Here is a 23912-nt window from a genome sequence, read left to right as displayed (position 1 = left end):
TTTCATGACAACAACAAAACACAGCAAGAGATAAAGCAGAGCAAATATTGGAAAATATTAATAATTGGTGCTTAGATGAAAAGTGTATGTGTGTTAACTATACTGTTCCTTCAACTTTTCTGTAGACTTGAAATTTTCAAAATAAAAAGTAGCAGTGGAAGTAACCCTTTTGTGTGTTCCATGGAATCCCAGAAGGCAGAATGTGAATCTGTGGGTAGAATGTTGAGGGAGTGGATTTCTGCACAATGTGAGAAAGGCTTTTGTGACATAGCTGGTCAAAGATGGAATCGACCACATGTGAGGGAATACTGGCAAGGAAAAGATAGATTAGAAAATATTCACACATGCCTGCAGGTCTATGCACACTCAATAGCCAATAAATATTTGTTGAGAGGCCCTAATCCAGGATACAAGAGAAAACAAAGAAAGTTTCCAGCTTTGTGGAGCATGGAGCAACCATTGTTTTGTACTTACACTCCCAATCTCTTAGAGCTTGTTTACTGTAAAGTCAGGATCCAAGTCTTCATAGTTCTACTTACAGGCAGTGTTTTGGTACTCTTGAGGGTATTCAGAAAATATTTTATTCTTTAATCTCTAATTTATACTGTTAGGTTCTCAAGGACTGTGCTATTAGTCTTAGTTACCCTAGCTTAGTGTAGTGCCTGGTATACAATAAGCCCCTGATAAATAAATGTTCATTGAATAAATGCCAAATGTAGTTCCAAGAGAGAAAGGGAAATGCCAGTATTTTCCCCTTGCAAATTGGGAAGAACTTGAGCCTCAAAAGCTTGCCCATGACTATTATTGAATGTTTGTTAACAGCAACAGCAAGAAGTAATGCCCCGTAAGAAAGGAGAAATGGGCTTTGGCCCGTATGCCTCAGGTGGGTTGGCGTCGCCTGTGCACCGAAAGGTTGCCGGCTCGATTCTGATCAGGGCACATGCTGGGTTGTAGGCTCCATCCCTGGTAGGGAGGCCATTGTTTTCTGTCTGGGTGTCTACTGAGATTGACAGTGATCTGTTCTTCCCCTGCCATCCTCAGCTGAGCAGGGCTACCCACCAGGCCAGCAGTACATCAAGCAGATTAATACCTACTGCATCAACAGAGCAGAAAGAAGATACAAAAAGTCATTTAATTTCGGTATGTTTGTTGGTTCTCTTCAGGCCATTTGGCTGCAAGAACGATGGGCTCAAAACCTAGCAAGGATAAGATAAGTGCATTTCTTTTTTTCCCTTTTTTTCTTTTTTACAAGACCAAAAACTCCTATAGCTTTTATAGTGAGAGATCAATAAATCTGGGACATCTTTCATTTTGGTGCTGAAATAAAAAGGAAAGGATAACTCTTATCAAGTTAAAGGAAATGTTTTATCAGGTATAGGCCAGTGCTAAGACCCCAAGGTAAAAAACAATGCTTAAGCTTTTTTTAATAAGTCTTGGTGGTTGTTTTTTGTTCTGATGCTGACATTTTAAAATTTTGCTTATTGCTGATTGACCAGTGTGGAAATCAGAAATCTCTGAATTCTTCTTGTCTTTTTCTTATTTGTTTAAATACATCATTTCCCAAATTGATGTCTCATGGAACATTTTTCTATAGGATATTAATCAGTATGCAAGAAATAAACATTCATGCACAAAGACTTTTGTGAAGTGGTGAAATTAAAACAAAATTGTAGATATTTCTTTACTGTGATTCCACTAAGAGTCTTTGATATACTAAAGTACATTATAAAACTCCAAGTGAGAGATTTACTATACAGGATTTAAACTTTTTTGTTTGAACTTGTAACTTCCTTTCCCAGACACAGCTATTAACAAAATCGTGAAAAATGTACTATGGAATGGCAGTTTGGTAAACTAATCGAGAGGGGAGTAAGAGCTAAAGATAATAGAGAAAGTTAAACCCTGTGGCAATTGGTGGCACGAATGGAATATTAGGTACTTTTTTTTTAACCACCCCACTAGCTCTTAGTAATAGATCCCAATGACTTATGCAGGGTGCAAAACCAGCTACAACAAAAGAAGGCAGCAAAACAGAATTTGAAATCTGTGCCTGAAAAATTATTATTTGAATCTGTCTTTCTAAAGCCCTCTTGAAACCACTTGTTATAAAATCTCCTTTGATACCTATTCATAAAATTCAATTAAATTTTAGTAAAAATCACAAAAAAGATTTTTGAGCTCAAGACAGTGATACTAAAATTCATAAGGAAGAGCAAGAATAACCAAGGTATTTTTGAAGATCAAGAGAAAGAGGAGGATTCTTGCAAGTAATAGTGTTTTGTTAGCAAACAGAGAAACAGGTCAATGAACAAATTAGAATCCACAACAGACAGATGGACACATGTAATTCTGTATTATGTGCTATGATACAGGCAGAATTACAGATCAGTGGGGAAGGTGGATATGTCAACAGATGGAGCAGAAACAATTGATTACCCATATTTATAAAACTTTAGATGCAGTTTGTTTTATTGTATCATGTGAGGTAGAATATAAAGACATAAAAGTACAAAAGTAAAACTGAAACATTTTGAAAAAATATATGAGACTATCTTTATGACGTTGTGGTCAGGAAAGAGTTTGTAAGGCTCAATAAGTACAAACCACAAAGAAAAAGATTTGTCCACGTAGGGGGAAAAATCTAAAACTTAAGTACATGAAGACATCAAAAGCACGAGAAAAGACAAGTCATGATTGTGCAATTGCATATGGGTGCAAAAATTAGTGTCTGACCTTAAAAAAATACACATCAGAAAGAAAAAGACAAATAACTCAGTAAAACAGGGACGGGAGAGCTCACGAAAGATGAAACCCAAGTAGCTAAGTATTTGAAAAGATTCTGTACCTTGCTACTATTCAGAAGGTATGTAGTAACATGATAATGAGATACCATTTTGCTTACATCAAGTTAGCACAGAAATCTCAACGACTGACAAGTCTGTATGGGAATAATTTGGTATATCATTTTTAGAAAGCAATTGAGCAATATCTGGTAAAGATGAAAATGCCCATACCATACAACCCAGGAGGTATTATTTACCCTGGAGAAATTCTTTCACATGTGCCAAAGGAATCATGTATAAGAATGTTTAGAATAGCACTGTTTGGATTAAGGGAACTACAGATAAACATGATGACAAAGATAAATCTCAGAAGCAGAATTGTAGGTGATAAAAAGCAGATTGCAGAAGGATAGGTACAGTGTGATATCATTTATAGTAAGCAGAGGTCAGCCAATGGGCCAAATCTGGCCTGCCACTTGTCTTTGTAAATAAAGTCTTATTTACTCATCCATGCCCATTTGTTTGCATATGTCTCCTTTCACATCACAGCAGCAGAGTTGACTAGCTACAACAGAAACCATATACCCTCAAAGCTGAACGTAATTATCTGATCCTTTATAGAAAAAGCTTGTGAACTCCAGATACCAAAAAATAAATTGCAGACTCTGTCCTAGGCAAAACAAACACTATGTTTATTGCATGTTTTTATGGTTACATATACATAATATATATGTAACCATAAAAACATGAGAGTATAATTTTTTATAAAAGTATTAAAAGATGCATGGAAGTGATAAATAGTGAAGTTAGGATATTGATTATCAAAGGAATGGGTCAGGGAAGGGTCCATAGGGAGCTTCAAGTGTATCTAAAGTGCTTTTTTTTTTTAAAATGTATCTTTATTGATTTTAGAGAGAGGAAGGAAGAGGGAGATAGACAGGAACATCAATGATGAGAGAGTTATTGATCGGCTGCCTCCTGCACACCCCCCACTGGGGATCAAGCCTGTAACCCGGGCATGTGCCCTGACTGGGAATCAAACCTCGATCTCCTGGATCATAGGTCAGTGTTCAGCCGTTGAGCCACGCTAGCCGGGCTAAAGTGTGTTATTTCTTAAGCTAACTAATGGGCTTTATAATATTATCGATATATATTTAAAAACCCTGAAAAATTTCATAATTAATTAAAAAGGTGTGTTGAATCCTGTGGCACCAATAAACATGTTTTTATAGGACATGGGTATAAAACTGAGTGAAATTTTCTTTGATTATTTCTGAAACAGGAAAATAAAAAGGAGGAAATAATCAAGAATGTTCAGAAAAAAATATGATTAAACACTGTTCCCAGTTCACCTCTGCTCATAGTCTTACTCCTATAGTTCCCTTTACTTGAAGCATCATTTACTGCCCTGTAGATGTTGATCCCATTTTGTCACTGAAGAGTTACACAAGTAACACATGAAAACATTTGTTAGTAATAAAGAAATATGTGGTATCTGCCTTTATTCCATAGGCAGCTATCATTAAGAATCTGCTGGTACAATGTCTCTCCTAGTCTGCTTTCTATGCGTATATATGTACATAAATATATTCTATGCATTCATCAGTCTCATCTATGCTTCCATGTCATTGAATCTATTCTGTTCATCAGTTTATTAAGTTCTTTAGATTCCACGTATAAGCGAGATCATGTGATATTTGTCTTTCGCTGCCTGGCTTATTTCACTTAGCATATTATTCTCCAGGTCCCTCCATGCTGTCCCAAAGGGTACAAGATTATTATTCTTTACAGCTGCGTAGTATTCCATGGTGTAAATGTCCCACAGCTTTTTTATCCACTCATCTCCTGATGGGCACTTGGGCTGTTTCCAGATCTTAGCTATTGTAAACTGTGCTGCTATGAACATCGGGGTACATATATTCTTTCTGATGATGAATGTCAAAGGGATGGAGGAGGGCGGGTGGGTGGAGGGGGAGAGAGTAACCAAACAATTTATATGCATATATGCACAACCCAAGGATATGGACAATGATGGGGAGAGGGACTGGGGAGGGGGAAGGAACGGGGTGGAACGGGTCATTGGGGAGAAAAAGGGACATCTGTAATATTTTAAACAAAAATAAAATTAAAATATATATATATTCTATGCATATATATTCAAATAACATTTAGAATAAATGGAGAGATATATGTGTGTATATGTAGGTGTGTATATATATGTGTGTGTGTATACCAACTTGCCCTTTTAATTTATATTTAAGAAAGTTTTACCATGTCACTTTCCACTTCATTACTTTTTAAACTGCTACATAGAATTTTATATTATTATTTATTTAACCAGTCCTTTATTGATAGCATTTGAGTCGTTTCCAGTTCATAACAGAAATAATGTTGCAATAAACAGCTGTGTATACATGTGGAAGAAAAGTTCTATTGCTTCTTCCAAGATAGATTTTTTCTCAATTTTCTATTGAACACCTACTGTCATTCACAATTATTTTATGTTTTAAAGTTTTATATGCCCTACACTTCTATTCCCAATTCTCAGCTGCATGGTAGTTTGGTGCCACTCCAGCTTTAGTAGGGCTTGTTTCTCACCCCCCCCCCGCCCCCCAGTGTGGCCTGAAATGTCACCACTGGGAGGGACTTAAATTCAACATGCAGGAAATATTTGCAGCACATAGTTCAGTACACTAAGAATAATAGTTGATGATGTTAAAACTCACTTTATCATTAAAATTTGAAGGGGTCTTGGTCCCCTGCATTGGTATCCTGATGTTGATCTTATAAAGATGTTGAGGATTTTATTTTGACACTTTATCATCATCATGTTATGGTTTAAATAGATGAGCTAAAAGCAAAAGATATAACTTGTTTTTGCTTTTCTCCTTTCTAAATATGTCTATTAAAATGTCATGCTCTGCTGGGCTTAGTTTAACTACTGTAATTCTGTGGCATTTCTCTGCCCCATATGTTTTTATTCCTATACCTCTATAAACTATAGCTTTTGTGTAATTACTTTCTGGCATTATGTTTTCTAAGCTATAAGAGAAACATTACTTTTGCTGTGGCATCTGTAATGCTATAAACAAGGTGAAAAGTTAAAGTGTACACAGGTTTTTTGGGAGAAAAACGTCCTTTTGCAGTGGGAGATGTGAAAGGATTATTAACATTTTATGTCATTCTACAGAGAATATATATATTATGTTGTTTTATTGTAGTTTTAAGAAATGTCACTTTAGCATTTCCCCCTGGTGTGATGGGAATGAAAATGAACTATTTATATGGTGTATCAATTGGGTAATTGAAAAGTTTTATCAGCTGGCCTACCACTGCCAGCTTAGTGTGGCACTTAGTGCTTAGTGTGGGGGCTTCTCTGAAGTTATTTCAAATTAAACTATCAGCAGGAGTTAACTCTGGAACAGCAGCTGCTCCTGTTTTATTACTTTTTCTCAAGATGGGCATGTGTAGCCAGCCATTTCTCAGCAGTTTAGGGAGCACATGGAACTCCTGATCCTTAAATTTTTTCATCCTAATTCTTTCCTCTCTTTCCCCTGGGATAGTTATATTTCATATTAGTTGTTTAGTATTCTTCAGTATAATTTAGAAGCAGTTATTTACACAGTTCTACAAAGTCTATATTAAATACCCTTTAGTTGAGTAAACTTTGTATATATTTTTGTGGGTCTCAGTCTATCCCTGGGTTACGGTTTTATACCCCAGCTAATAAATATCCCTGTACAACTGGACTTTAATTTTTAAAAAATGTTTTCTCTTACTGGCATAGCATATATCACATTCTTCAAATGTATTGATTAGGACTATGAACCACAGAAGTGTACTAGCTAATTCCTGGAAGAATCTTAGTATGGACAGAATTGCTAAACAGTCATTCAGTAGCCTGGTCACCCCTGTGTCATTAACAGTAAACTGCTATTGATCAACATTTAGTCTTGTCCTTATACATAAATCCTTCTCAGAACCAGAAATCAGGCCTGGTCCCAAAAATACAATTTCAGGGTTGGGGTTTCCTTTTTTATTAGATGCTCCTCTAGATCAGCTATTTTTAACCGGTGCACCATTAAAAATTTTAAAACATGCAATACCTGACTCTTTTCCCTAGATTGTCAAATAAAAAAAATTACTGTAAACCTACTTTTGTCCCACCCTGTAAAAACATCCCTTCAATTATAAATCTGTTTCCTGAAGATAATATTGTTCCTAGCACACTGCGTTGTTTCCTGAAGATAATATTGTTCCTGGCACACTGCGTTGCCTAGACAGTGTGGGGATGCTGCTATCAAGGGATGACAAGTAGGACCTAAAGTTTAGCACCATCTACTGCCCAATAGTTTCTCTTTTGGTTACAGATTCTAAAGAGAAGCTCCAAGTAGAAAAAGTCCTAATAAGCTGAACTACCCTGTTAAGAATTTTTCTATATGGTAAATTCCTATCTTGAACATCACTGCTCTTTTTGTTTTAAATGAAATTACAATCACTTATTCTAATTATAAAGCAGAATATGTTCATGATAGAAAATTTGGAACAAATAAGTATATAAAAGAAAAAAAATCATCTATAATTCCAGCTTCTCATAGTTAATCACTATTATATTTTGACATATTTCTTCCTGGTTTTTATCTTTTCATACAATACTATAATTTTAACAGAGGTTCATGAATATACTGTTTTTAAATTGTTGTTTTCATTTAACATATCGTGAACATTTTCCCATTTCAGTAGTCCTATAAATTATGATTAAATTTTCTGCTACAGAGTAAGAAATTTTTGTTATTGGAAGTTTATTTAAAAATAAAAAAGAAAAGAAAAAATTGAAATCATTCATGATCCAACCACTGAATAATAACTACTCTTGGTATATTGGTGGGTCAGCCTTTCTGCTGTGCATACTTGGTATATTTTTGTAAAACATAATTAGGGTCATACGGCACATAGTATTGTATATTACCTTCTCTTTTTTACAAAACAAGAGTTTATAAACATGTTCCTAATATATGATTTTTAATAGTATTCCATCATGTAGGTATATCAAACTTTAATTATTTTGCTGCAGTCAGACATTTAGGTTATTTCCAATTTTTTCCTGTTATAAACAATGTTTTGGTAAGATTCTTATACCTGCATTTTAATGGACCATCACTGATTATCTCCTTGTGATAAACTCTTAGCAGTGGAATTAATAGATGAAAGTTCATGGATCAAAAAATTTTTTTCAGACTTTTTATATTTACTACCAAATTGCCTCAGTAAAATGCTGCATTCTCACCAGTATAACTTTATTTAAAGATCATCCCTTACCTCATGTTGCTTATGGATGAACCAAAAGAAAATAATCAGTAAGGACTTTGTTTCTTTCAACTTGACTTGTATTTTTATGTTAGAATGCTCACATTTGTTACCAAGACCCATTTATGTAATTTTTAGGCTCCCAAACAATACTTCCCAAAGGAATCTTGTATTAATCCAGAGCGCTGTAAATCCTCTTGCCCCGAGCCTTTTAGAGACCTCGTGGAAGGCATTTAGGAGTCGGATCACTTGGGTTAGAGGCATAGATGTCAGTGTGTGTCCCTTATGCCTATAATTGAAATCAGGACTGTTTGTGCTCAGGCTTGGGGAACTTCTAGAGTGACCCAAAATGAATACAAAAAATATTCCCAGATTATGCCCAAGATTGGAGGATTTTTGGAGGCAATCCAAAATGGATTTTGAAAAATACTTTTTCAGCTGTTTAGGTTCTGCTTGTGTTGGTAAAATCATTCAGAAAGGCAGTGGAATAGAAGGTAAAGTGCTTAGGTTTGAACTTCAGGCTACCTGAATTAGAATCCAGCTTTCCTTTTAGGAGCTGTGTCCCTTGGGAAGTTTCTTAATTTTTCTGTATCTCAGTTTACTTATCTATAAATGGAGCTGATAATAATCCCCCCTTAGGGTTTTCGTGATGATTATTTAGTTGCTGTATCAGTTAATGTTTCAACCAGAGAAATAGAACCAGTAGGAGAAGTATATTAAGAGATTTATTGTAGCCCAGCTGGGCATGGCTCAGCAGTTGAGCGTTGACCTAGGATCCAAGCAGTCAGGGTTCGATTCCCGGTCAGGGCACATGCCCAGGTTGCGGGCTGCAGCCGATCAGTGACTCTCTCATCATTGATGTTTCTATCTCTCTCTCTCCCTCTCCCTTCCGCTCTCTGAAATAATAAAGATACATTTTTTTAAAAAAGAGAGAGATTTATTGTAGCTAATTGTAGGGGCTGACTAGGCAAGTCAGAAATCCATTGAGCAGATCACCCGGAAGGGCAGGCTGGAACTTACGCGGGCTGAAGCTGCCTTCCACAGGTAGTATTGTTTTCCTCATCAAAGAAGCCCCAACTTTGCTCTTACGGCCTTTCAGTTAATTGAATGAGGCCCACTCAGATTATCTAGGATTATCTCCCATAAAGTCAACTGATTGTGAACTTTAACCACATGAATTTGTGTTTAGTTGGGTAACTGGAGACTGTAATCCTGGCCAAGTTGACACATAAAATTGATCGCCGCAGTTGCTTTGGACCTCAGTTAAGCAGACTAAACCCACTTGGGACTGAATTTCAGTGTTACCTCTGCCTTTTAAGCTCAGGGCTCTTTAAGTGTCTATAACCCAGTTCTTTCTGACAGGTCTATTTGATGTCTGTTAGTTTTGTCCTGAGTAACTGTACCTTTGCATTATTCATGGTGCTAAATGGTTCCCTCTGTTGGAGCCAGATGTCTGGTCATGGCAGGATTCTATGCATGAATAGAAACTGGTATCTGCATAAATACACTGGGTGGTATCTGCTGTTACCACATTTGTGTTACCCTTCCATGCTTAGATGAGCACACTCTACAGTGTGCTTTGTGTGGACTGGTGACGTCTGGATTGCCAGGAACCTGTTGAGGGTCCTACAGGCTTCAGACAGTGACAAGATACTAGCTTTGGATACTTAGAGAAAAGATACGGATTTGGTCCTCTCTTTTTACTAGCTCAGATTTTTCATAGCCGATTCTACATAGCAGATGAACTTCCTTTTGGGAAGTTAATTGTAGTCCTTTGAGCATAATAAACTCTAACCTCCTCTCAATCTGAATACAGGAGGCTATCTTCTTTGTTCCCTCATGCAAAGTAGGAAAAGACTGGCCACTCAGAAGTGAAATAGCTAGCTGGAAAAGCGCAATAAGCATTGTTGGATACTTCCTTGTGGTCTTGGGTTTCAAAGCTTTTAGCAGTAGCTCTGGAAACAATGCCTGTAGTTGATCCTCTTGTGTATTGTTTAGGCCTACATTTCAGCAATTGGTTTGTTTGCAGTCCTACTAAATCTTACCTCATGCAGGTGTGGTGGCTGCAATGCAAGCAGCCCTTGCCTGCTTCTCTGAGAACTACCTCCCAGCTGAGGCATACACTCCTGGAACCAGGTTTCCACACAGCCTTACCCCATTTGTTCATAGCTGGCCAATGACCAGACTATGACCTATATGCTGTGATAATCAAGTTCTTTCTCTTGAAAGTTTAAACAAAAAGTACAGCTTAGAGCTGTGATTTTCAGAGCTTGAAAATTGTTTAGATTTGGGTTTGGTGCAACATATGTACGGATGAACGCTTGCGAGGTATGCTGATGAACAAGCAGAGAGAATCCAACTGTAGAAGGAGATTTGAAGAGGGAAGCAGAGATAGTGGGGTCTCAGAGAAAGTGAGGAAGAGTGAGGGCTTGTGCAAGAAGTCCCCTTGTTTCCCAGGGCAGCACGAAGTTCACCTGTACTTCCTGTTTGTGGGAATTCCCGAGATACTTTTGTAAGCTCATAAGTAAAACCTTTTTTAAAAATTTGAGTTTAAAGGGGTTTCAGTTGCTTTTACCCTCACAAGATAATATAATGCCTTTAGAAGAAATAACCATAATGATATTATAACTTAGAAATGAAAATTACATACTTATGTTGCCTTTGGGACTAACCCACACTCTAACCTTCTTTCAGGATTTATTTCCACCTAGTTTAGGGTACCACGAATATATTGAAAAAACGGAGCAGCGTAGTACTTTAAAGTATTTATGCACAAATCAGATCGCTGCCATATAATATAGTGTGTGAAGAAAAAAATGTATTGTTTGTCTTATGAACACTGAAATCAGATCTATGCCTTTGTGAGTAACATAAGCCTTTATTGTTTTGTCTTCTTCCACCAACAAAAAGCAGAAAAACCCCCACAAAAACCCTCTTTAATTTAGGATCTCCTAAAGCAACACAAAATACAGCCAGACCCATGAATTTCCAAACATTTATCTGCAAACACCCTTTGGCATGTTATATATTATGAATAAATTCCAGAAGTGATGAAAGTGCTAAATCATTTTCTAATACTCTTCAAGACACCTCCCCCTTCCTCCACCACTGCCTCCAATTTAAATCTTCCAAGCCATGGGATATTCAGTGGAAGAAGACAAGTTCTCAGGGTTCCTTAGTAATTAATTCACAGTTGTCACCTATATAAGTGATTTTTGTGTTTTCCTCTTAACATTCAGCTACAGGTGAACTTTTTGTGAGGCAGGAAAGCACAGTAACTGAGAACTCAATCTTTGGAGCCATACAGTCCAAGTTCAAATCCTGGCTTCATCATTTACAAGCTATGAGACCTTGGACATTTAAATTACATAAACTCTTTTCTCATCTGTAAAACTGCAGTAATAATAGTACCATCTTCTAAGGGTGGATGTGTGGATTGAGTGAGTCAAAAGATGTAAGGCATTAGAACAGTGCTCAGTTAGGTTAGATGTTATTATTGGAGATTAGTTATCAAGCCCAACTTTCTTTACTCCAATTAGATTAAGTAATTGATTCTTATTAAGTGGAATTTAAATTGAGATCTTGAATTTTGTTTTGTTTTAATAAATTTTTATTTTAGAATCATTTTAAATTACAGAAAAGTTACAAAGACAGTACAGAGAGTTTCTAAATGTCCCTCACCCAATTTCCTTGTTAACATCTTACATAACCCTGGCACATTCGAGATCTTGGAATTTTTTAAGTTTCATATTTTAAAAAATTTAGAGTAACTGGTAGAAATCATCCAGACATTTCCAATACTGTTAGATTATAGATGAGGAAACTGACATTAAGTTATACAGTTATGCTCACAGAGCAAGTAGTGACAAGGCTGAAACTGAACTCCAGCCCCCTCACACAGTTCTATGTCTGTAAACTATCAGAAGGCTCTTTGGTCCTGAGCCATCCATACCCTGTGTCTCCAGGAATTCAATTATAGACTTAATGCAAGCAGATGCTTTATGTACAAGGGTTGGTCACCCCTCTCTTCTCTTTGACCTCCTACTTACCTAAAGAAGCAACTTGATGTAGGTATTTAAATAAAGTAGTACCCTTTAATTTTTTAAAAATAGTGTTTGCTGATATTGTAGCTTTCAAATCTCCCATAGGTTTGTTCTGTGTAAGACCTGAGGCAAAACCACAGCTTGCATTTATGGTAGGCCTGTTGTTGGAAGGATCACAACTTAAATATCATCTCTATGAAACATTGATAAATGCATATATATCAAACAGATGTATTGGGGTTTCTATACAATGATCTATTTCAAAGCGGGATTCACTTATAATAGTTACTGTGTGTGATAAGCACTTTGCTAGGCATTGTGGTAAACCTAGGGAGTTGAAACCCTAAAAGTTAAATCTACAGAAATATTGCCCTACCCTGATTTACTTTAAACTCTACTAAGGTTTGCAGTCTTCCTGTCTCCTGAATTCTTCTTCCTTTTACTAGAACTTCTCTTTTCAAAACAGCACCCCAAATAGACCCCAAATGTGATCGGCCCTGTGAATGGGCCTGCTTGACCTCACTCCTCAGTTTGAACATGATTTCACCTTGAGAAAAAGTATTTGGGTTTTGACAACTTTTGTTGCTCTGGGGAACAATATTGTCATTCATTGTTTACAGTTCACTGTTACACATCTGCCTGTGGGGGATCTTTTCTAGTTCCTTCTGTAACATCTTACAAATAAAACATGGAAAAGTAGAATTTGCCTATCAGTGTTTAAAAACACACATGCATAATTGTGACAAATGTTTCATTAATGTAAGATGTGAACAGTAGGGGAAGCAGTGTGGGGTATATAGAAACTCTATCTTTACAACTGTTCCATAAATCTAAAACTACTACAGACTTTTAAAATTTATTTTAAAAAAAGATTCTCCCCACAAAATATACATACAAAATTACTATGACAAAATAATTTGCAGTGATTCAGTATTAGCATGGTGAGCAGGTTTTATTCTGTTTCACTAAATAAGATAAAATGATCAAGACTGATAAGCTGCATCTTTATTTAGTGGGTTCTAGGTCAGCACTAGCACAGTAACAAGAACTGAAAGTTCAAGGTGGAGTCAGACAGGGATCTGGTCCAGCCCTTCCCTTGCAGGAGGTCCCCCACCCTTCCTAAAGAAAGGTGGCGCGGAAGAGATGGCCCCACAGAAATGGGAAGGATTTGTCTTAAGACCGGTCACCCCGTCTGTCTTGGGCTGATGCAGTGAGAGCCCGGTGGTGCCCTGGGCTGCTGTGAGCTGGAAGGATCCAGAGTGGCCAGCAGGGCTTAGAGGTTTACACAAGCAAATGTTCTGTAACTGTTCTACTAATCATCTGCCTTTGTCACTTCATGCTGCTAAGAAAAAAATAACACTGATCCCCCTTGAAATCTTAGGAAGGCAAACCTAAAACCCACGGGAGTTACATGCAAAGAGGAAATCCAAGGCCAGGATGTTCAAACCATTTCCCCAGAGCACTTGGGCCCCTGCAGAGGCAAACACTGAGCCTGTTACTGGGGCTGGGGGACAGTGCAGAGGAAGGGGCCCAAGAAGGACCTGCTTTGAAAGAGGCCCTGTGTGCCGTGCAGGCTCCAGTGACTAGAGATTTCTTCTTTATTCTGAGACATTTACTTTACCAGTCTCCATGTGGCTTCTTCTTTATATTCTTAGTTGTAGGACTTCTGTTCAGCTGAATTTCAGGCAGTTCTCAGTGATGGTTGTTCTGTAGTTTAGTTGTAATTTTGATGTGGTTGTGGGAGCATGTGAGTACACATTTACCTACACTGCCACCTTGATTGGAAGCCAGCACTTATACTGTCTTTCCGAGGGTCGGGGATCTGGGAGCAGCTTAGGTGGGTGATTCCAGCTCAGCATCTCTCATAAGTCACAATCCAAAACAAACATTTCTAATGAGGTGTTAGCGTTAAAAGGGAATACAAGTGCAGTCATGTGTCACATGATGATGTTTTGTTCAACAATAGACCACATATAGGATGACAGCCCCATAAGATTATAATGGAGCTGAAAAGTTTGTATCACCTACTGATGTCATAGCCATTGTAATGTTGTTACAATGTGTTTGTGTTTTTAGCTAAATGCTACTACACAAGAGTCAAAAAGTTAAAAATGTTTATAAAGTAAAAAAGTTACAGTAAGCTAAAATAAATTTATTATTGTAGAAAAAATATTTTTATAAATTTAGTGTAGCCTTAGTGTACAGTGTTTATAAAATGTACAGCAGTGTACAATAATGTCCTAGCCCTTTCTGTTCACGCACCACCTACTCACCCAGAGCAACTTCCAGTCCTGTAAGCTCCATTCATGGTGCCCTATACATGTATACCATTTTTTATCTTTTATACCATATGTTTATTGTACCTTTTCTATGTTTAGATACTATTGTGATACAATTACCTATAGTATTCACTATAGTAACATGGCCGTATAGACTTGTGGCCTTGGAGCAATGAATAGGCCATACCATATGGCCTAGGTGTGTAGTTGGCTATACCATCTAGGTTTGTGTAAGTGCACTCTGTGGTGTTCGTACAATGAAATCACCTAACCGCCTTGTGGTTAAGGAATGCATGACTGTCAGTCTTTCTGTTAAAATTTTAAAAGGCTGCCTAAAGTTTGAAACATTTTGATATCACAGGGACAAAAACAAAAAAACTAAAGGCGGCTTCCTAATTACGTTGGCACAGTTGCATCTAAAGCACAAATCAACTTGTATTATAGTTTATAATTATGAGTTTATGAGTCTGGCTCGTCACCCAAAAGCAGTTGTTCATCTTTGTATCTCCAGGTTTGGTACATAACAGATGATTGGTTAAGGTTTCCTAATTTGAGACAAGACACTTTCAAGTGAACTATAGAAACAACTAGAAATCTGAGTGCCTCAAGAAATGTATTTCTTTTTGAGGTTTCTTGCAAAAGTAAATAAATGAGGTAGAGAAAACTTTCTGATTTGTATTTCAGTGTTGGTTTTCTTCACGCACTTTCGTCTTCTCAGGCAAAAAAATCATCCATTAGCCCTGCTTCCCCACTACCTGAGGCTATTCCACATCAGCTGACTCTCTGGGGGAACTGTGGCTGCTGTTGGTGATTGCCCTGTCATGGGGATTCTACCCAGTCCTTCTTAGACCATTGGTATCGGGGTTGTCAAGATGCAGGTGGCTTTTGGGAATGAGGTGGCATCAGGAGTAGAGCTTGCAAGCATGTCTTCACTTCTAACCCCACCACCAATAGTTACATTTCTCTCTGTTCTTTTCCCTCCATCTCCTTCTTGTTCTCCTTTTCTTGAAATTCTAGGAAGAATCCCAAATATCCTCTGAGTGGTTTCAACTCAGCATGCAACAGCTGTATATCTCTAATTGTGGCCTCAGTTTTAGCAGTCAGAGTATGTGTCTGGAAGCAAAATGTGTAACTTTATCACACTAGCTTTGGGTGTTTGCAGAGGCTTTCATCTTTTTGCCACTCCATCAAAACAGGAATGATATTTGTTACCTAGCCAGGTGGACCTACAGGTAGAGGGAATTACTAAATAATGTATCTCCTTTTTGACTTGTTTTTTCTTAACAACCTTACTATCTATCCATCTGCCTGTCTGCCTACCTACCTGTTCATTCATCTATCCATCCACACATTGATTTCAGTTGATTTCTCTTGTTATGAATTCTTATAACAAGAAGGGACATGGCCCAAGAAATAATTAGTATATCTTACAGACATTTGTAAGGTGACATGGCCATTGATTAAAGGTGTGAGCAGGATGATCTTGAGCACCACTAGAAGTTTGAATTAGGACTCGACTGTCCTGCCAAGCCTGTTCTAAAAACGCCAACACTGGACTTGCTGGGAGTTTGAGGAGTGACTTTGGCTTTGGCTTCTGCAAGAAGGTAAATATCCGCACATTCTTGCCAATGAGAATCTGTTTTATTATTTTTTAAAGTTTGGTTATACTTTAATCTCTCTTTCAGTTGTATTTAATTTGAATTGACATCCATGATTAGTTCTATATTTGTGATATATTTTTAAAAGAGTCTAGATATCTTTAGGTGGTTCCACATTTTCTAATCTGTGTTAAAATTGCCAGCCTAAAAGAAAAGACACCTAAAAACTAAAAGCTTGACTGTTTACTTTTCTCTCTTCTCCACTTAACTATAAGCTCTTTTAATGCAGGGCTTCATCTTTCTCAGTACCTAGGAGAATCCCTGGAACCTAGAAGACACTGAGGAAATAATAGTTACATTAATGATTTTTAAATTCTAAGTGTTTATGTTCATTTAATTTGATTGTTAACTCATTTTTTTATTTTATGTTTAAGCCGTGCAGGTTTGTTAAATATATAGATCGTTGTGATATTTTTGTAAGCTGTTTTGAAGTTGTATGCATGCTGCTGTTCATATTAGAATGCTGGGGGGGGTTTACCCCTAATGGCCTGTAACATTTCACATCAGTCTGTTTCCAGAGAATGATTGGTTATTTGATGGTTTGAATGTAATTTTAATTATTCAAAGGACATGTTTTGTTTTGTTTTTGCCATAGCAAATCTTTTTAAAAAATAACTTAAAATTATAAATGAATAATGTTTATTACATAAAGTAGAGACATAGGTAGAAAACAAATCAAAATTCTGTACCTCTCAGAGCCAACTATTGTTAACATTTTGGGCATATGCAGTGATGTGCTGATAAATGTTTAACAACCAGCTCCCGTAGTATAATTCCAATATGAATGTTGGTTGATATTTGTATTAATATTAATGAATAAGATGAAAGTGAAACAACCAAAACATATGTCAGAATTTCTACTCTTTTTGTCAATGACGGATAATAGTTTTCAAATACTGGAAGAATGTTTCCTCAATTTTTTGTGCTATTCATAATGTAGTAGCAACAAACACAACAGGCTTCTAAGTTAAACCTGCATTATTAATATTTTCTCCATTACTTTTTTAAGTCTAGAAAGTGAATGAAATGATAAATTAGGCTATTGTTTTGCCAGTATTTTTTATGTAAAGAACACCCAGTATGACCAGTTTCAAGCTACCAACATGACACCACCAATGGTGAACTGGAAAGAGATTCACAGTAATACTTCATTATGTGGTATTTCCATGGTAAAGACATGATAGACAGAAAGAATCTCAAGAGCATAGATCATAGTAAAGGTGGTAAAATGATTAGGAAATGATGAGTTTTGAGTATTTATTGCCTTTGTTTTAGTGTGATTTACTTAATTACAAGTTTATATAATGTATATAAGTTTACATAATTTTAAATAATGGCTATATTTAACAACTGGGCTGCAGAATTTCTGAGAATTTAATTGTTAGCTCTGTTGAGCCAGTATGAACAGACTCCAGCACATCACTGAATAAATATGCTCTCACTTTTCTTGTATTAATATAAATATATATGTTTACTTATATATTTGTATGTATATATATGTTTTAAAAATAAGATGGGGCCTGGCCGGGCATATGGCTCAGCGGTTGAGTGTCGACCTAGGATCCAGGTGATCGGGGTTCGATTCCCGGTCAGGGCATGTGCCTGGGTTGGGGGCTCGATTCCCAGTCGGGGGTTTGCAGGAGGTGGCCGATCAATGACTCTCTCATCATTGATGTTTCTGTCTCTCTCCCTCTCTTTCCCTCTCTCTGAAATCAATAAAGATATATTAAAAAATGAATAAATAAAAATAAGGTTGGGATCATACTGAATATTCAGTTTGGGTACCTGTTTATCTACCTCATAGAAGTAAATTCAGATATCCGTTGGTCATGCTCTGTTGCTTTGCCAGACTATCTACTTCAGGCCATTTCACAGCAGGTATAGCTGGTCACATGGGGGACTAGGTGAGAATGGGTGAATAAATGCCTCTTCTCTTCAGTATGGAGAGAAGAGGAGAGATTGAATGGGAACAGAGGCAGCATAAGTCTCCTGTGTAGCAGGCTGGTGATTATAAAGTATGGAGCCAGTGTGGGCTTCATCATTCCTCAGGCAGCGTCCTCACCTTGAGAGTGTTTGGAAACCTTGCTCCTCTCATCCACAATATATTGCTCCATTCATTGCTTACCTGGACCCCATATCTGCGCTTCTCTCCCACATTTTCTTCTCCATCTCCTTGCTTTCTTTCTTTCTGCTTCTTTTTCATGCTTTTAGAAAGCAAACTTAAATTTACTCTCTGTGAATCTTTTTAAATATCCTGAAAAAATAAAACTACTTGTTTGTGGGCACATTGTCTATAGACTTAATGAACACTCTCATACACTTAAATGGAGGTATCCTCAAATACATAAAATATATCCTAAAACTTGCTTTTCTTTGGGCTCCTCAATCTAGAAATTTCATAGATTGGGTAATTTCATGTAAGTATTGGTGGCCATACTTTTAAATGACTTTAGAGTCCTTTAACTACCAGATTTGTTCTTGGTATCTAATGGAAGAATTTTCCACTGACCTTGCAAAAAATATTGTCTGGTGGGCATGCTGCTTATACTCCTTATGTAATGTAGAAATTGGAAAAGTTGTTAAATACTTCCAGTAAAAGTTTTCATAGTGGTGGAAGATGATTTGACTTTGAGTGGTGGGCACATAGTGCAATATACAGATCTTGTGACATAGAAATTTACACCTGAAACCTAATATCCTATTAACCAATGTCACCCCAGTAAATTTAATTTAAAAAAAAGTTTTCATGCCTGCCTACTCGAAGTTTCTTTTCGAATTCCCAGAGAAGAGCAAGCAAGTCCGTGTGTTGTTAGACTGAACTCGGCTGTTTCTGTGTTCCTTGTCACATTCTGGCTCACAGGCTTTGGCTTTATGACAGGAACTCTTAAAGAACTGCCTGTTTTTGAAGGCCTTAGTTAAATGAATGTTTTTAATGGATTTGTTTTTATTAATAAAATAAGGACCTTATCTGTAATTACATTGCTTAGATGTTGCTGTTTTGTATATGTTTACTACTTCATTGTTATTTCCCCCACCATAGATTGAGCCTGTTTTATTTTGGCTTAGACATCAGTGAGATTTGGTGAAAAGATAGAAATGTATTGCTGTAGGAAGCTCTTAAAAGGGTAAAAGGAAAGGTTTAGCCAACCTGAAACATTTGATCAAGTGATTACAAAACTAAGAAATATGTGGCTGTGGTATTCACCTTTAAAAGAGTTTTGTTTGTTTTTTAAATTTTGGTGTAGGAAAATCTTAGTTTCTCATAACAATTTATTTATCCATTTCTATGAATAACATTTAAACCAAAATATCTGCCTCGGTATTTCAAATTTTAAAATGGAGCTAATATTTCAGAAGTTCAACTTTTTTTAGATTTTAAAAAGTCAGAGTTTCAAACTGACCTAATTTATTTCTAACTTTTTGGAAATGTCAATGCTTTAATCAGTTACAGATGCTTAAAATGTGTATTTGGTTTTGCAGTGAAATACATCAAACTGTCATTCCCTCGCCACAGTTTTATTTTAATCCCACAAAGAATGGAGAAACATGGAAGCATGTTTCTCACCTTTTTTCTTTCCCTGCTGTCTTCTAATAAACTCACTGATTTTTCATACATTTTTATTAATTGTACAGTTTTATTTTTCACAAGAGAATATTATACTGGTTAATTGAGATGAATTTTTTCTCATTTGAAAACTGCCACATGCTCAGGTTAAGGCATCTCCTCAAATATGCATATGCGTGTACACACCCCTTTGTTTATAACATATTTTGTTGTTATCCAGCTCCAAATATAAGTTGCTTCTGAAACTACAATTTGGGTTCTGGTTTTGATCGCCACATCATCAGGAGATACCAGGCACCTATGCTATGCTATTCTCTCTTCTAGGTTTTAATACTAAATGATTCAAAGTGAGTTAGGAGTGATGTCAAAACAAAGACCAAAAATATTGATCTATATTAATTGTACCTCCACTAAATAATTAATCCTCTTATTTTATAGGTGTTAGGACACTGTATATGGACTGTGATGAAGGAAATATTTGCCTTTAAGTTTTCCTTCTATAGCATGACCAAGGACTCTTTGGATTTCCACCAGGCTTTCTGAGTCCTAATTTCTTGCCAGGTGGTATCCCCTGATAGTCTCATGTCTTTCGAAGGAATTTTCCCTGAGCCACGTTTCCCCTTTATGTCCATAAGGAAGTGTCCAAAGGAATGTGTCAACCTTTTTTGGTAAAAGCTCTGCTGCATGTGGTTTTTGGAACCAGGATGACAGGTTTAGAGAAGGGTGTGGGTGGTCTTTTCCTTTTTTAATTTTTTAAGAACTTCTCTTTACATCCTTTAAAAGTCATTGTTAAATAGGGTGTAATGGATGAGTCAGTTGTTTTTAGGAGACTTGTTCTTAACCTATGATCTAAAATATTTTATGGTCCAGAATCTGAACATGCTGAGAAGACTTTAAAAATTGGCTTAATTTCTTTAATTTGCCATTATTATTATCTTATAGTTTAATGTATTTTAATAGCAAACTCATAGAAACAGCACAGAAGACAGACAACATTAAAAACATGTACTTGCATGTAGGACAACTCAGAAAAGTATAATGAATGGGTGGAATCTACTGTATGATAAAAATGCTACAAACAGCATTTAGTTGCCATCAATAAGAAATTTACTTGTTTTGAACTCTGCATCTGGCAGATTGCTTGCCTTTTTCTGGAGTTTCATTTTGTTCTTTTATTTGGGACATATTTCTTTGTTTCCTTATTTTGGCAGCCTCCCTGTGTTTGTTTCTATGTATCAGATAGAGCTGCTATGTCTCCCAGGTTTGGGATAATGGCCTTATGCAGTAGGTGTCCTGTAGGGTCCAGTGGCACAGCCTCCCCATTCACCCGAGCTGGGCACTCTAGGTGCGCCCCCCATGTGAGCTGTGTGCACGCTCCTGTTGTAGTTGAGCCTTGATTGCTTTTGGCATGTCAACGGGAGGGATTTGCCTACAAGTTAATCGGCTGGGAGGACTGGCCGTGACCACCGTGAAAGATCTGCTGTGCAGGGGCTGACCCCACAGAGCAGAACTCACTTCACTGGGGTCAGGTACCCACTGAGTCCACCCCTTGAGTGTTGCTGCTGGAGGTGGTTGGGTGGTGCTTCAGCATGATCTGAAGTTGCCCACCAGATACACTGGCTCTGGGGTCTCCGGGCTCAACGTGGCTTCTTCTTTATATCCTTAGTTGTAGGACTCTGTTAGTTAGATCTCAGGCGGTTCTGAATGGTGGTGGTTCTGTAGTTTAGTTGTAGTTGTGGGACATTTTGAGTACCAGAGTACCGGGTTTACCTATACCGCCACCTTGACTGGAAGCCTGCCTTCTGCTTTTTAAGCACTGCTGCTCCTGTTATCAGGTGCCCTTGTTCTCAGTGAGGCAGATTAAAACTACTCCTGAGGTGTGAGAGTCAAAGACCCTTCCAGGAGGGAAATGAATGGTTAGGGGAAATGGCCTTGAGATCCTGAGGAAGAGAACCAAAAGGGATCAAGAGAGAATTGTCTCAGGTCTCATTGCCTGATGATGTATCTTCTTCCAGGACTCTGGGGCTCCTTGGCTCTTCAGAATCCCATTCTAGCCTTTCATCCCACTCTCTTATGATAAACCCTTATCAGGTTATGCTGTAGGATCACTCTCTACCACCACCTTTGCACATAACCTTAGTTAGTAGTTAAGAAGGTATTTTCAAGAATGGAAACTACATTTTTAAAGAAGTTTCTTACCCAAATGAAATGAATTTCTAATGATGAGATTTCAGTGGTGAAGATGATGATAACAGTTTATTATTATGTGTGCCCAACATGCAATCCATTTTACCAATGAAGAAAAATAAGGCTTTGAGCTTAGGTATCAGGCTAATCACTTCATAAGTTATATAAATGTCTAATCATGGAACTGTACACCTGAAACTGATATAATACTGTATGTCAACTGTAATTGAAAATTAAAAATATATATATATATTTTCAATCCTCACCTGAGGTTACTTTTTCCATTGCTTTTCAGAAAGAGTGGAAGGGAGAGACAGAGAGAGAGAGAAACATCAATGTGAGAGAGACACACTGATTGTTTTTTCCCCACACGCACTCTGACCAGGGCAGAGGATTGAGCCTGCAACCGAGGTACGCGTGCCCTTGGCCGGAATTGAACCGGGACCCTTCATTCCACAGTCTGATGCGCTAACCACTGTGCCAAACTGGCTAGGGCAAAATATATTTTTTTAAACAAAAGAAGCCAAAGGCAAAAGATCTGGATTAACTCTGGCAATGGCCAGGACATAGGTTTATAAATTTAGAATGGAATGAAGATGCAGCTTTGCAGTCCTTTGTTTTGTCATGGAGTGGCCTAGGCTCAGGTTCCATCTGAACAGCAGAAGCCAGAGGACAGCAAAGTGAATCTCTAAAAAAAAACCACTGTTTTTTTAATCCTCACCCAAGGATATGTTTTTATTTATTTTAGATAGAGGGGATGGAGAGAGAGACATCAATGTGGGAGAGAAACCGATTGGTTGTCTTCCATACCCACCCCGACTGGGGATTGAACCCTCAACCTAGGTATGTGCCCTGACAATTATTGAATACACACTTTGTTCCAGGTACTGTATAAAATGCTTTAATGGACTCTCTCTCTTACTCTTTATAACAACCTTGTAAAGAAGTTGAGTTATGCTTGCTTTTACACAGGAGGAAACAAGGGGCCTTAGAGAAAGTAAGTAATTTGCACCAAGTCATACCAGCCAGAAAGTGGAGACACCAGAAGGGAATATGGACAGTTGGACTCCAGAACTAGCAACACTCAAGGGGTGGACTCAGTGGGTACCTGACCCCAGTGAAGTGAGTTCTGCTCTATGGGGTCAGCCCCTGCACAGCAGACCCTTCACGATGGTCACGGCCAGTCCTCCCAGCCGATTAACTTGGAGGTAAATCCCTCCCATTGACATGCCAAAAGCAATCAAGGCTCAACTACAACAGGAGCGTGCACACAGCTCACATGGGGGGCGCACCTAGAGTGCCCAGCTCGGGTGAATGGGGAGGCTGTGCCACTGGACCCTACAGGACACCTACTGCATAAGGCCATTATCCCAAACCTGGGAGACATAGCAGCTCTATCTGATACATAGAAACAAACACAGGGAGGCTGCCAAAATAAGGAAACAAAGAAATATGTCCCAAATAAAAGAACAAAATGAAACTCCAGAAAAAGGCAAGCAATCTGCCAGATGCAGAGTTCAAAAAAAGTAATAATAATATCACACCAAATCAGTGTTAATGAGTGAGGAGATTATGATGTAGACATTCAGTAACGTCCCTATGTGTTGCCTGGGCACACTTTGAACTTTGACTTTTTTATCATTGCTTCTAAATACTGATTTTGATTCTTTTACTGTACCTGAGTCAACAGATACAATATTAACACCTTGCTGATTGGCTATTTTGAGCCAGAACTCGCTCATACAGCTGGCTACTTTGGTCAGCAAGTTGTTTAAAATTACTTGAATTAATGTAAGTGCAAACACAAGTTACCTCGTGACCAGTCAGCTAACATGCAGATTCATTCCAGTTTTACACCAAGAAGTTTCTCCTAAAGCCTTCATCGATCTACTTGCGTTTCAGTGCTATTATCTCTTCTATATTACCTCATACTATATTTTTTTCAAGTAGTTGTTTACAGAAAGCCTTCAAGACATTTTTAAAAAATCAGTATTGCTGAAAACACTTGTCTTTATATTATGGTCCTAGCTGCATGGTATTGTAGAGCTTTTTTTTTCTTCTGTGGCAGAATAGTATATATTTTAAGTATG

At 37.5% G+C, this 23912-nt stretch overlaps 1 protein-coding gene across 4 annotated transcripts in view; it reads left to right on the top strand.

Annotated features, from left to right (window-relative positions):
* SH3D19 (SH3 domain containing 19) overlaps nucleotides 1-23912 on the top strand; it is a 142592-nt gene that overhangs the window by 68368 nt on the left and 50312 nt on the right. The gene's annotated exons all lie outside the window — the stretch shown is intronic.

This window comes from Miniopterus schreibersii (assembly GCF_964146895.1).
Source record: "Miniopterus schreibersii genome assembly, chromosome: 4".
NCBI lineage: Eukaryota > Metazoa > Chordata > Mammalia > Chiroptera > Miniopteridae > Miniopterus > Miniopterus schreibersii.
This window is presented reverse-complemented; position numbering and strand designations above follow the sequence as displayed.